The 14,563-nt window shown below is 36.9% G+C and overlaps 1 long non-coding RNA gene across 2 annotated transcripts; it reads right to left on the bottom strand.

Annotated features, from left to right (window-relative positions):
- Positions 1 to 5,961: 5,961 nt before the first annotated feature.
- Positions 5,962 to 14,145, bottom strand: LOC105042821 (uncharacterized). Of its 2 annotated transcripts, none has more exons than XR_012140976.1 (5): positions 13,903 to 14,145; positions 8,294 to 8,480; positions 7,865 to 8,149; positions 7,574 to 7,747; positions 5,962 to 6,335 (listed from the first exon to the last, which is right to left on the bottom strand). It is a non-coding gene; the product is annotated as an uncharacterized lncRNA (long non-coding RNA). The 2 variants fall into 2 exon arrangements; XR_831596.4 differs by having other exon boundaries at positions 5,964 to 6,335; positions 7,574 to 7,751; positions 13,903 to 14,138.
- Between the last annotated feature and the right edge of the window lie 418 nt (positions 14,146 to 14,563).

Here is a 14,563-nt window from a genome sequence, read left to right as displayed (position 1 = left end):
ACAATGTGGCCTGTAGAATTAAAGGGGCGGCAGTGGAAGGCTCTTTCTCTTGCGGGTCGAGCACCCTTGCTGCAAACAGTTCTTTCTTCGCTTTCAATCTATTCTATGGCTGCGGTGTATCTTCCAAGCCAATTGCTGGAGCAAATAGAAAAGCATTTCGAGGCTTTCTTATGGGATCACCATTCCATGCAATTGGGCAGTAAATCTTTAGCCCTCAACAGCAAACTTAATGCCCAAACTAGCAGCTAATTTGGTTTTATCACCGGACTCCTTCTGGGCTCAGGTAGTCACTGCTAAGTATCATGTGTCTCATGTCATGGTCTTTGGCGTTCTTTTATTATCTGGAAAAAGATTGTAGCAGGTTGCTAATGATACTTCAAGTAACATACTGGATGATCCTTGGTGTTCTACTGTCCCTCTCAAGTAGTGGCCCACTTACATTAATATGGAAAAGGATCTATCCAATCTCACATTGATCCGTGTATTTTACAGGACAGATCCTGGGATCAATTGATGCTCACGCTATTGTTTCTTCAGAATTGGTGGACCTCATTCTAACTATTTCCATCTTGGTGTCCTCTTTTGCTGACAGATTAACTTGGGGCCTTTCTCATATGCTTAAGATTTCTTTGGGTCTTTTTTCCCATGCAAGGTAGATATTCAGATTCAATCGTTGCTAACGTGTTTTGGGTGGCAATATAATGAAATGAATGCAATCGACGGGTATCCAGCAATGAGGCCGAGACACCTTTACAGTTTATCCGTTATGTTCTTGAGTCTTTAGGTGAATCATGATTCCTCTACAGCCCATGATCCTGTTAGGACACAAGTATATAAGGAACTGAGCTAAGAGATGTCTAGCAGCATCTGCAGGTTTGTTTTACGTGACCATTGTGGTAATCTATCATGGATGTCTTCAGGTATTATCGCGCTGTTTACTAACTCCTCGTTGACAACCGTAGCTGTTCCTTTGGCCGAAGACATTTTCAGATTGAAAGCTTCTGGTATACTATAGTTACAGTTTCTCACATTCCTTAAAATGTTAATCATTGGACTGCTTCTCATGCTTTTAATGGGCCCTTTCATTTTTAAAGGATGCAGGATTTACATTTACAACCTCGCAGATTGCTGGCCGCTGCTTTGGCTTTTGTTTCTTCCATGACTTCCTAGACCTATTTTGTGTCTTACATATCAGTCTAGCATATTCTATTAGTCTATCTTACAATTATGCTGCTTCATGGTTCTTTTCTGTGGTTGTCAGGTCTTAGAGGCTGTGTTTCACTGTGGTTGTATACTTCTCATTTCTGTGGTTGTCATGTGGACTGTAATCTTCATATCAGGTCAAACTCCGAATGAGGTTTTTTTATGCAATACATGACCTTAAATTTCGCCTAGGAAAAAAAAAAAAAAAAAAATTACAGGACCACCTGCAGGACTTTAGAGTGGAGATCTATGTATGATATGGAACATGTTATGTTGGCCATGAATATTTACAGTATGATAACGTCAACTTGATCTGCCAATAATATTGAGATCATGTTCGAGCAACAATACTTCTATGGTTGGTTCTGATGCAATGCTAGCATGGTATAGAAACTCAAATGGATTCAATTGCAATGTCATTGGCAAAAACTTCCGAACACATACAGGGCCCTACAGGGCAAAACCACAAGGTTTAATGTCTTAAAAATAAAACTGTAGGAACATAAAGTTGCAAAAAGGAAATGTATTCAAAAAAAGGAGTATCCAAGCGACGGTATCCAGCATGCATCATTAGCCATGCTTATCCAGTGTCCTCTTGGTGGCAGCTTTGTCATAATTTGGGACCCATCCTGGAGAGCACAAGTGAACAAAAGATGAAAGAGTGTCACAAGAAATGGGCTATACCACGTCAACGTTCATCAACAAAGAACGAAGGGGCCAAATTTTCACTCACCATATAGCAAAGGAACGGCAATGTGCCTCTTTATCGCCTCTTCATAGTCGAAAAGGGCCTGCTGACATGTTGACTTTAGTATAAAATTCAAAAATGCAAGGGAAAACAGGCTAGGGTATAAAACGAAGACCAGCGATAGAAAGTTTATATAAATAGAGCTGAACAACTATTGGTCCAAAAAGAAATTTGTAAGGTCTTACTAACTGATTGGGAAAATAAAACAAACTTCTTTTGTTGTGGAAGATATATTTCATTGACAACACGCGGCAGATTAGCTTTCCTACATGGACGTGCCCTGTTCATAAAAGCAACTTCTTTCCCATCCAACCAGAATTGTTTTTGATTCCTTAAGTTTGAGAACGTGGCCCTGATATTCCGACCAATGATGCAAGTTGTTTATTCATGATCTGTTCTTTATATCAACTGATGCCAAGAGATGAAGTGATCTTGCCCAATGCAGAAACTAGAAAATGTGCCTACAATGATCATATGCCTAACATCGCTGTAGAATATGACAAACAACCGCATCTATAATATCTATTAAGTAAGAACAGAAATTGTTGCAGCCAATTCACTTGTCGTCTATTGCTGATGAAGAGCACCTGCAAATACAAGTCCTCATAGATCGAATTTCTATCCGACGGAGATCCTCCGATGTCTAAGTCAGAGAAAATTGATGAACAATAGATTTGAATGTTTAGTGTAGCAGAGCTTTGGCTCAGAATTGTCTTACCGATGCTGCTCACTTATCTTCCTTTTATAGATAATTCTGATGTAACCATCGAGCACGTGGTCCTGCTTCTTATGACACTAAATTATCGGATCATTATTGTGGAGTTAGTGGGTCGTTAATTTTTACTAATTACCGTGACACGTAGTTGATAACTGTTTACAATGTTAGGATGTGTTGGACAGATAGGCCGACTGTATGTCGGTCGGTAGCAGTAGATCGGTAGAAGATCCGAATGACATCGGCTAGTAACTCTGATATGCGATGGTTTTAGGTCGGAGGTTCATCAAGTCATTTGTTGTTGATTGATAATAGCCGACTATCGGTCAGTCCACCGATTGTAAGTCAGCGTAATATATTCAGTCGGCCGATGTAGAGTCAGAGTCGAGGGTCGGTTGACTTATCCCAATAGACATGTAATGCATATCGAAGCATAAAAAGGATAGAAATGCGTAAGCGCAACAGATTGAAATATAAAAATGAAAACAGGTCACAGAAACCCAACATAGAAATCCTCACAGGCAAAAAAAAAAAAAAAAAAGCAAGCAAAGGTTTATCAAATAAAACCACTGTCACAGTTCTGGCGTTCAGGAACAATGCAGCTACAGGTGATCATTTGGAATTCAGAAAAAGCCAAGCAAACAGATCAAGGTTCCATATAACCAAAAATTCGAAATAAAACAAAAAAATATAAAAAAGTATTGGTTTTCTAAAACATTTGCTATCTTATTTACTTAAAAATGAGTATAGGAGAGGCAAGAATGATGTGGCGAAAAACATAACATCACAGCCAGCAATAGATGTTTAATTTGTAACATGAAAATTGCTTAAAGTAGTCATAAATAACAGATGAATAAAACATAAATTTGTACGTAACTCAAGAATAATTGAATAGATTTGGATGGATTTGTTTCAGGAAAACAATTCAGAGAATCATTAAACCAAGAGAAATACCAAGAATAATCAAAGAATTTTCCATAATTCTGAGAATGTTGTAACTATGAATGAAACTAAGACTCGTAAAAAAAAAAAAACAAAAAACTATCAACATTGAGCATGAACCATCTCCAAGCAAACCTCATGCAGTATATCAAAGTAATTTTTAACTTATAATCATGTGGATTATAGATAGAACTGAATCATAATTGAATCATTATGGAAGATATAGAACTGAATCATTTCGTATTGTGGTTGTAAAAATCTATCAGTTACAACCACGGAAGAAGGTGCCAGGCTTGCTGGCCCCTTACGACTATGTACATATCAAGTAGAGGATATTTCAGTGCAGCCCTCACGATATTTCCACAGGTGAATCGACCTCACAAATGAACCAGCGGATGCGGGACCACGCCAGCCCTGAACTGCCCCTATACCAAAGTTATATCTGTGCCATCCGGTGGCTAATATGGATAAATTCTTTGATTTTAAATCTCAACTAGTTTATAACCCCGTTCAATGCACAAGATGCGAGTTTTTCTCAAAAAATATTTTATTTTATTAATTTATTAATATCTATTCTATATGCATTTTAAAAATAATTAAAATAATAAAAAATATATTTTCTGCATAGTGTGATTATAAGCTATTATAGGCTTTTATGTTTTTTTAAATTTGGGTTCTCCATGGGCCTTTTGTAGCTAACTCCTAAAATCCTAGTCCTCTTTCCGTATTAGCATTCATTCTTCTTTGCTTTGCTCTTCGCCTCCAAGCTCGCACTCTTTTCTCCCTTTCTGTTGTTATGGTGAAGCTCAAGAGGCTCTCGGAGAGCAAGATCTCAATCGGATCAAACATATCGATGCTGACTCACACATCCACGACCTAGGTCTTGACTCCACTCTGGAGGCCCGCGCCATCTCCGAGGGCATGGTTGGCCAACAGTCCTCGTAAGGCTGCTGACCTCATCCTCCAACTCATCTGTATAGGCAAGTAAGACACGTATTAAATGAACCTCTCTTCCAATGCAGAAGCCTCTATTTTATCACCTCTATCATGCTTCCACCGAAAATACCACCCGCCGCAGCCTCGTTAGGTAGCCCGACATCATTATCATGAAAATGTCACTTAGTATGAATATTAAAAAGCAAATAAAATGCATTGATCACAACATGGCTACTTGATCAACCTTTATGAAGATTATATATTTTTCTGAGCAGGGCCGAAGAAGAATCCTCAATCAAAAATCCCCAACCCTAAAAAATATCATGCTTCTCCAAGATTAAGCTCTCAAAATCTCAAGGAACTAACTCACACCGCCACAACTCACATAGAATCTCATATACGTGAGACAAAATCCAATCGAACCTAAGAAACCCCTCAATCTCTCTGTGTGCTCTCCTTCCCACATATCTCTGAAAAAAACAATGAAATGAAAAAAAAAGAAGCAAAAAAAAAAAGAATGATCATAGAAAGGTCTTATCCTTAAATTTTTCCATCTTTCCTTTGTTTTTGTTAATTTTTCCTATATTTTTCCTTATTTTTCATCTATTTTTTTCCATCCTCAAGAGTCCCAACTGGGTGGCAAGCTTGGATTGGCCGAATAGGAAGCTTAGACGATGGCTGGGATTTTTTCTGAGGACGCATCCTCACCTGGTGCCCTAGCAACCCCCTCCCTCACCGCTGGGCCGCTATCATCACCCACTTCCATGGCTTAGAGCAGCCGCTTAAATGATGGTGGAAATTTTGGATTACTGTTTTCCACCACCGTGAGGGCGCCAGGATGATCCCCACCACCCTCCACTCCAAGAATCACCACATCCTCATCGTAGGCGGCAATGAGACCAGTAGCATGTATCGATGCCATGGCTGGGAAATTGACAAAAGCCTCGATCATCGAGGTCACCAGGCAATGGCAAGGGCGAATCAAAGGGTGGATTTTCCTAAGGTTCAAGGGGTATCAAGTGGAGACGCTTGGGAATGGACAGATGGGAGCGATGGTGGGAATTGTGTTGGTAGAATTAATCCTCCAAACTCTTTTGCATACGATTAAATACCATATATTTATACGTGTCAAACAGGAGGTTCTATATTTTACACATGTCAAACAAAGCTCTACCAATGCAAAAGCCTCCATTTTAGTATCGATATATTACATATGACAAATATTTGTATTTCCCTGCAGTAAGCCACAACCAAAACAAACAGATCATGGTAGCTATTTGTTCTTTAACGTCAAATAAATTTCAAGCCAACGAAACCTACTCAAAAGTGGAAACCATTGAGTCATATATGATCAGATTTGATAACTAATATAATATAACATTCAACTAGATGAAATTAAATCCATTGACTCCCTATTTAGAATTGAATTGCATTGATTGATAGTTCAAATTAATGGAACCATGTCAGGAGTGTATTGGATCAAAATCAAGTCAAGTTCATATTCACTGACCAATGTAGATGGTATTCACAAGCCTAGCAAGAAAAAAAAAAAACACTTTTGTGGTTTTACAGATTTACTAAAAGGCAAATTCATTACATATTAATGCCAGATGTCACCTTCCACGATGGAGCTGAGCTGGGATCGGACTCTGAACCTTCAGCAACTTGAGATGCTGCAAATAGAAATATTGTGGGTATTTGTTTCCATATTTTAATCCATGGATTCTCAATAGTGCTGATGGCAGAAGCAAACTTCTAGGTAATCCAGGCGCATATCATTGGAATATGAAACTGAAAAAATAAATAAACGAATTGTCAGTCAGAAGGCAACGACAGACTAAAATTTGTTTGATCTCAAATTACTCCTCTACATTGATCCCAGCACAAACATGAGATGAATATCTATACTATCATTAATGGTAGACTAAGGAAAAAACAAGGATTTTTCGGTGAATACCCCCCTACTAAATTTTGCAAATTTGTGCGAACATCCTCACAAAAATTGATACCTGTACATATACCTTCAAAAACACTATTTTCACATGGTTATAACCTCCCTCCCCCCCCCCCCCCCCACAAACCCAACCCAAAAAAAAAGGTCAGCTCTCCAGACTCTATAAGTTAAAATCACATTTATTTAAATTAAAATTAATTAGAATTATGAAATTATGGTATATCCCTATAGCAAGTAATGGACCTCACGTGTCTCATAGGGAATTAACCCAATCAACCATCCATCCATCTCTCTCTCTCTCTAACGTTCTCCTTGGCTCACTCCTCTCAGTTTCTCGAAACCCTTAACCACAAATTCCTAGTTCCCAAATCCACTCCTCGTTGCCAGCGATTCTTCTATCCTATCCAGTGGTTAGTAGAAAGGAAGGTAAACATGTCTCACGTCTCTATGCTGCTGCATTCTTCCTCAATCTAGAGGACAGAGAAGAACCAGAGAGATTGCCCGATTCTACCAAAATCCCTAGTCCCCAAAATAAAATATGATTTCACGTTGGATGTGCTTTTATCTTTGTAAAGATAACTGTTTTAGAAAGCAAGATTATATGTTTGTGGCTGTTAATCTTTATGTTTCAGAAAGCAAGATTATATTTTTGTGATCTGTTAAAAATTTAGTGTATTATTACTATTTCCTTCTCTTGTCTCCCTGATTAGATAATTTAACAGAAGCTTAATTACCACTGAGCTATGTTTGTTACCAAATGTTTTCTTCTGTCTTTTTTTTTTCAAGGTTACATTTCCCTTTCTCTGTTTTCATAGAAAATATCTGTTATCACCCACTATTTTCAGTTACAATGAACAATAACAATCATTATAAAAGCTAATGTCAATTCTCAAAGTAAACTCAAACCAAGGCATTTTCTTTCATTTTTTTTTTTCAATATTGTTACTACTGTTTTCGTTTTCTCGCCTCCACTGGTGATCAAGTTGTGTCCAAAGTCATCAGCTAAGAACTTTCCAGTATTATTGTATGTTGCTAATGGTAACTTTAAATAATTTAAGAGAAAAATTTTCCTGACCTGGTGGATTTTGTGCTCTTTGATCAACAGCCATCTCCTCCGCAAATCCTGTGGAACCCGCTCTATAGGTATCAAGCTGTCGAACTATCAGCTCTTGCTCATGTTGGTCCTCAATCAAACGGGCAATGCATCAGAATAGCTCATTAGTAACCTCAGCATCAACAAAGAAATCACCTGACTACAGAAAGTTATGGATTAGAAAGTAAGCAGCAGAATGAATGGTGCTATGAAGATACTTTTCCCATATGCAATTTATTATAGACCAAAAGGGCAAATATTTTGCTAAATCACCTGGATTTATTCTTATTTCTTCATTAGCCTGATCCATGCCATCATACAAAAATCCTATTGGAGCTTCATCGCCTCGATTGATCTGATGCAAGACACCAAGTAGAGGATTTGTGATTTTTCAGCAGCAGCCGCCCAAAACAAGGGATCTTTTACCAATTCAGCTATATGTTTGCCCCTAGTTCTAGAAGCCAAATACGCTGCTTGTAGCCAGTGTTTAAATTTATTGCAGTGCATGATCAAAAGGTGCTGGGACACCAACTCTAAGTATTACTACCACGCCCGCAACTGTGCAATGAAGAAATGGAAATTGGACCTAGTGAGTGTCAAGACTAAGGTAGATCTGAATTTAACAACTAATTCCAATAAACAACATAATATCATGATACTCAAATAAATGGTATAAAATAAGCACCACCAATAATAAAAGACCTTGATTTACTTATCGAATCAAGACAAGCTGGGATCAACCTCTGGACCTCATCATCGCTGTGACCCAAAATGGAGCAGAATGAAAAATCTGGGGAAACAGTTCCTTTGACTGTCAAGAATTTTCTCGGACGAATACATGTTTTTTAGGATCCCTCACGCATGATGTTTCAATCTTGAACCTCAACACCTGAAATTTTGAGGAACGAAAATTAGATGAAGTTTGCATTTGATCACTTGTTCACATTTATTGCAAGGAATAAATACCAAAGAATATTCACATCCGATGTACCAGCCAGTACAGAAAATTACTAGTAAAGTGTGGTTTAGTTGCCAATCCAGACTTTCTTTCTTGATGCACAAGTAATAAATAATTCTGTCATTTTTGCAGCCAAAATAAGGCACCACTTATTGCACAATTTATAGAACAATATCATACAACAAGACCAAGACGGGCTGCTCAGAGCATATACTGGTGAATTTGAAGAAATTAATTCACTGTTCTCTGATGAAAGCTTACCAATAAGAAAAAGGACACTACGTGCCAAAAATTTACTAAAGATAATTCCCCTTACAAGAGTGTTTTAAGGATTTTACATGGTGAGTGAAGAAATCATCCTCCTGCTTTCTTATGAAAGCATGCCCAAAGGGTGCCATAGGCAGAAAGAAACCAGAGCTAATATACAAAGACTTGTAAATGTTAACGAGTTATTTCTTATAGATGGGGAGAAAAAGTAACACAAAGAAATCAGAGAATTGAAGAAAGCATGCAATCTTTAACTTTATAGGTCAGATTAACACATAATTTGGAAATACTTGCTCCCCCGCAATGCCAAAAGGAATGTTCTTCTAAAGTCAAAAATACCAAAAAAATGATAGGAATTTGCTTATCAAAAGCAATAAGTATTAGCTAATCAGATCGAGAAATAAAAATCTGTGTAACATCATGAAAGGGCACCAAAGAATTATTGTCCAAGAATCTCTTTCAAGATATGTAAGTGAAGGCAATATTAATACTTGGTTAATTCGAAAGACAAAAAAATGGGAACAAGTTACATAAGATCTAGGTAGCATGGTCAGATGCTGCTACACCCCTGCAAATGATGCCAAATGGGTATATGTTGGCTTCAATAATTGATACCCACTTATTAAAATTTATGAAAGTAATTAACAGTTGCCGACTATAAATTATGAGTCACACATCATTAATAGGAGCAGTGACATAACAAAATGGGTGCAATATATTAGGTTGAAGGAGGGGAGGGCAGCTGGGGAAGGGAAGCTTCTTGGTTACCTAGATGGTATATAAACCTTACCCAAAAACACCTAGTCTTGGGGACGAGATGGAACTTATTCTCATAAGTATAAAAACCATGAAGGTTTAGAAAAATTCCTTTCACATAAGAAATCCTAGTAGGAAAGCTACTAAAAACATATATATATATATGGGGAAAAGTGGTAAGCAAAGTGCTTTCATGAATAACCAACATTTGATAATATTAGAAAGATGCTAATAAATGCATGTTATTCTAAAACTGCTGGTAAAAAGAAGCATTTGAACAAATGCAAGAAGTAATGTATCTGATTTAAATGCATAAGAATAACTAGAACCACTTCTAATACAGAAGAAACCTCAGTTGCTATAATCAGGAGCTAATGCGAGAGCTGCCACAGATGTAGGTGGGACAAGTGGATTCTTAAAAAAATTAAGGAAGCACATAGAAAGCAAATGCAGGTTTGATTTTCTAGATGGCAATAGAATATAGAGTGCATACATCACCTTAGACAAGAATTTCCTACTACTACAGGACGAACAAAAACAAAGAATTAGAAGAATAGCAAAAAATAACCTAGATTTAGCAATGCCAATCCTTCCCCTAAGAATGGCAGAGAACTTTAAGGAGACCAAGCAAAAGCAAGTATGAATTTTTGCACTTTGTACTAATTTTTAGACTAGGAAGCATTTGAAATCCATAATAGATCAAGACCACAGAAAGTTATAAGCAAAACTAGAAAAACACTATATAGATTGCTCGAGGATGACAAATGAAAAATATATTATCGTCTACAGCACCTTGGTTCCAGAAATACGGACATTCTCATTCCAAAGAATGCATAATTGGTATATGCTAGCTGTGTTGGGGACATACACTTGTAGATCAATGATGGTAGTATTCATTAAATAGAAAACATTCAAAAACTATATGCCTTAAGTTCTTACAGAATAGAGGCAATACTATATGAAAGATCACAAGACCATCATTTCCTCAATATGTTATTTAATGGAATGCACCATATACTGGAATGAGTTTGATAAAATACAAGGCTCACTTGTTTATATGCCTTAAGTTAATAGACATATGCAAACTTGCTAGCTGTTGTTTTTAAGTAGAAATGTCTAACTGATCATCTATGTCTATGAATACAGTACATATCATGCGCTTAAAAGCATAAGACAGATAAAGGCATCATGCACCAAGGATATTGAATTCATAATGCTGGAAATTTTGAACCAAAGAAAATATTTCGGATATATAAAAAAAGCAAGAAAACTTAAGGTAAATATGCGAGTAGATAAGAAAATATAAATAGGAAAGCAACAAACCCATTTGTTCAGTTGTTGGAAGAGAAAAGTAGTTGAGAAAATCTAAAATTGATAACTATTTCCACAAAATTGCCAAGTAATTCCTTCTTTAAATAAGAATTTTCTGTTATTGCCCTGGGATTGATGAAGTTATTCATCTTGGTTGCATTGACCAAACCTCTGACTTTGAAAACCTCAATAATATATCCCTTGTTTTTAATGCATGCTCTTGAGGTTTAATGGAAATTTATCAAAACTACTATGTTTTGTTTTACAAAATGCTGGGTATTAAAGAAAGCAAAGTACACCAATACCTTATCAGCATGATATCTGATACAGTACAGGAGTGTACAAACACATGGTAAAAGTACTAAGCCAGTACAGTATTGGATCAAGCTCTTATGTTCGAGTTCTCTATCAATACAGTATGATACCACTTATGAATTGGTATAGTCCAATACATTAAATCATGTCGAAAGAAGGTCAGCTCATGCACATTAAATAAACATAACGACAACCAAACACCCAGGTTTTAGGTGTGTTCTCCTACAAAACTCATCTCTTTAACAAGGCAACCATCGTACAAAAGCTATTCTTATAGATTTAGAAAGTTAATAAGCCCATTGCAAACTTGCTAATTTTGCTTTTAAGTAGCAATGTCTAATTGATCATCTATATTTATGAACACAACACATATCTTTAATAAGGCAACTATAGTAGAAAAGCTATTCTTATAGCTTTGGAAAGTTAATAAGCATACTGCAAACTTGCTAACTGTTGCTTTTAAGTAGCAATGTCTAATTGATCATCTATATTGATGAACACAACTCATATCTTTTGCTTAAAAGCACGAGACAGAGAAAGGCATCATGCACTAAGGATATTGAATAGCAATGCTGGAAAATTTCAACCAAAGAAAATATTTCTGATACATAAATAAAGCAAGAAAACCTTAAGGTAAATACATGAGTAGATAAAAAAAAATTATAAATAGGAACACAACATGCCCATTTGATTAGTTGTTGGAAAAGAAAAGTAGTCGAGGAAACCTAAAACAGATAAGTATTTGAACAAATCGCCAAGTCATTTCTTCTTTAAAATAAGAATTTTCTGTTATTTGTCTGGAGTTGAAGAAGTTATTCATCTTGGTTGCCTTGACCAAACCAAAGACTTTGAAAACCTCAATAATCAATCCTCTTTTTAATGCATTCTCTTAAGGCTTAATGGAAATTTATCAAGACCACTATGTTTTGTTTTACAAAATGCTGGGTATTAAAGGAAGCTAAGTACACCACTACCTTACTGGCCTGATATATGATGCAGTACAGGAGTGTATTAACACATGGTAAAGGTACTAAGGTGGTACAGTATTTCCAGCTCTTATGTTCAAGGAGTTCTCTGTTGACACAATACGATACACTCAGTATGGATTGGTACAGTCCAGTACATTAAATCATGTCAAAAGAAGGTCAGCTCATACACATTAACTAAAATTAACTACAACTAAACACAGTTTTTCAGGAGTGTTTTACTACAAAACCGATCTCTTTAATAAGGCAACTATAGTACAAAAGATATTCTTACAGATTTGGAAAGTTAATAAACATATTGCAAACTTGCTAACTGTTGCTTTTATGTAGCAACAGCTAACTGATCATCTATTTTTATGAACACAACACATATCTTGCACTTAAAAGCATTAGATGGATAAAAGCATCATGCAATAAGGACAGTGAATTAGTAATGCTGGAAATTTTCAACCAAAAAAAATATTTGGGATATATAAAAAAAGAAAGAAAAACTTAAGGTAAACACACGAGTAGATAGAAAAATACAAATAGGAAAGAAACATGCCCATTTGTTCAGTTGTTGGAAGAGAAATATAGTTGAGGAAATCCAAAACAGATAACTATTTCCACAAAATTCCCAAGTTATTCCTTCTTTAATAAGTCCGCTTGAGTTGATGAACTTGTTCACCTTGGTTGCATTGACCAAACCTAAGACTTTGGAAACGTCAATAATCTATCCTTTGTTATTAATGCATGCTCCTGAGGCTTAATGGAAATGTATCAAGACCACTATGTTTTGTTACAAAATGCTGGGTATCAAAGAAAGCAAGTGCTTTAACCCCTACCCCCCAACTCTCTCTCCCTCTAAATCAAAAAAAAAAAAATCTAAATCAGAAAAAAAAAAAAGGAAGAAGAAGAAGAAGAAGAGGAAAAAAAAAAGGGACGTCAACCACAAAAAGATAAGCTTGGCAGATCTAAAGAAACAACAATAGATGTTGTGAAGTCTAGGGGATGCAGGCAATTAATGAATGTCTTAGAGCAAATGCAAAAATTACACCAAAATGATGACAATATGGACGAGAAATGATAGAGAAGTCTTGGGCATGCACAGCAAAAATCTGCCCGCCCAAATGGGAACAACAGTTCAGATTTGTCAGAGGGCCAAGAAAGCCAAGACGATTAAGACAACATGGATAGAAGCTGTATATATAAATTCATTTTTTTTTCCAAGAAAATTCTTTAGTAACTCAGAAATCTCACTCAAGATGTCACTTAACTGGTCTGCTTTGGAATACCATTGCTCCTATACTCCTACTGAATCGACCTCGTGAAAAGTGCCAGATAACAAAACAAAGCGAAAGCTATAAGCCACCTGAGATTTCCTATTTTCATATCCAAAGCAAAATTTCGGAGGAAACATGACTTGATCCATTAAATAAAAATCAGAAAGATACGTCTATTCGACGAGATCTAATGAAGACCAAAGCAGAACACAAAAAAATCAGAAAGCAAGATCGAAGGCTCTCAACATCATCATCGTTCAAACCCCGCGAGCAAATAAAAAATTGATCCATATACAGAATATATTAAAACAAGAAGAGCAACAGCATTAGCACAAGATCCTTAACCCCCAAGCCCGTCCGGATGAAACCCGCAGTGGAGCTACACGATCAAGAGCGTCGAAACGTAAAACATAAAGACCGTAAGCAATCAGAGTTTTTTTATTTCCTAATCCTTACCAAGGGTTCTCGCAGAACAGACTTGTTGATCGGCAGCAAGAGAGGAAAGGCGTTGACGGCGGGACAGCGGCTACCGACCAAGGCATGGGCGGAGTTGATCGGCGGAAGGCGAGGATGGAAAATTCGAAATACTATATATAGACGTACCTGGCTCGCCAAAGTCCATACTAGGGTCGCCCAAGGAAAGAGGCTAGGTTTGGATCCGAAGAATGCTACTTCGCGGGCGAGGTGGTGCTGCACATTGTGTGCTGGAGAGAACTATTTGATCGGCTGCGGAGTCCAATTTGGTGCTACCGGTCCATTTCTTGATGCCCCTATTCATTGAAACTTTTTTGCTGCCCTGCAACGATCCAAAAGTTATTTTTATATCTTGAGAGCCTCCTTCTTTAGAGTTTGTCCAGATAAACTTTGATGACAGCATCTGGAATGAGAGAGATGGTGCAGAATTTATCATCTACGATCTAGATGTTCGGTTACTACTGGTTGGGGGCTCCCATCTCTTCGATCCTTCAGTTTCGAATACTGAGCTTTATACCATCTGGATAGGTATTATTCTTGCTAAGTAAGAGTTGCGGACGAAGAGAATTTTCATTGAAGGAGACTATATTACTGCCATTGGATGGATCCGTGACAGCACAAGATAGCTGGAAGTCCATCCACT

The sequence above is a fragment of the Elaeis guineensis genome, chromosome 4, assembly GCF_000442705.2.
Source record: "Elaeis guineensis isolate ETL-2024a chromosome 4, EG11, whole genome shotgun sequence".
Taxonomy (NCBI): Eukaryota; Viridiplantae; Streptophyta; class Magnoliopsida; order Arecales; family Arecaceae; genus Elaeis; species Elaeis guineensis.
This window is presented reverse-complemented; position numbering and strand designations above follow the sequence as displayed.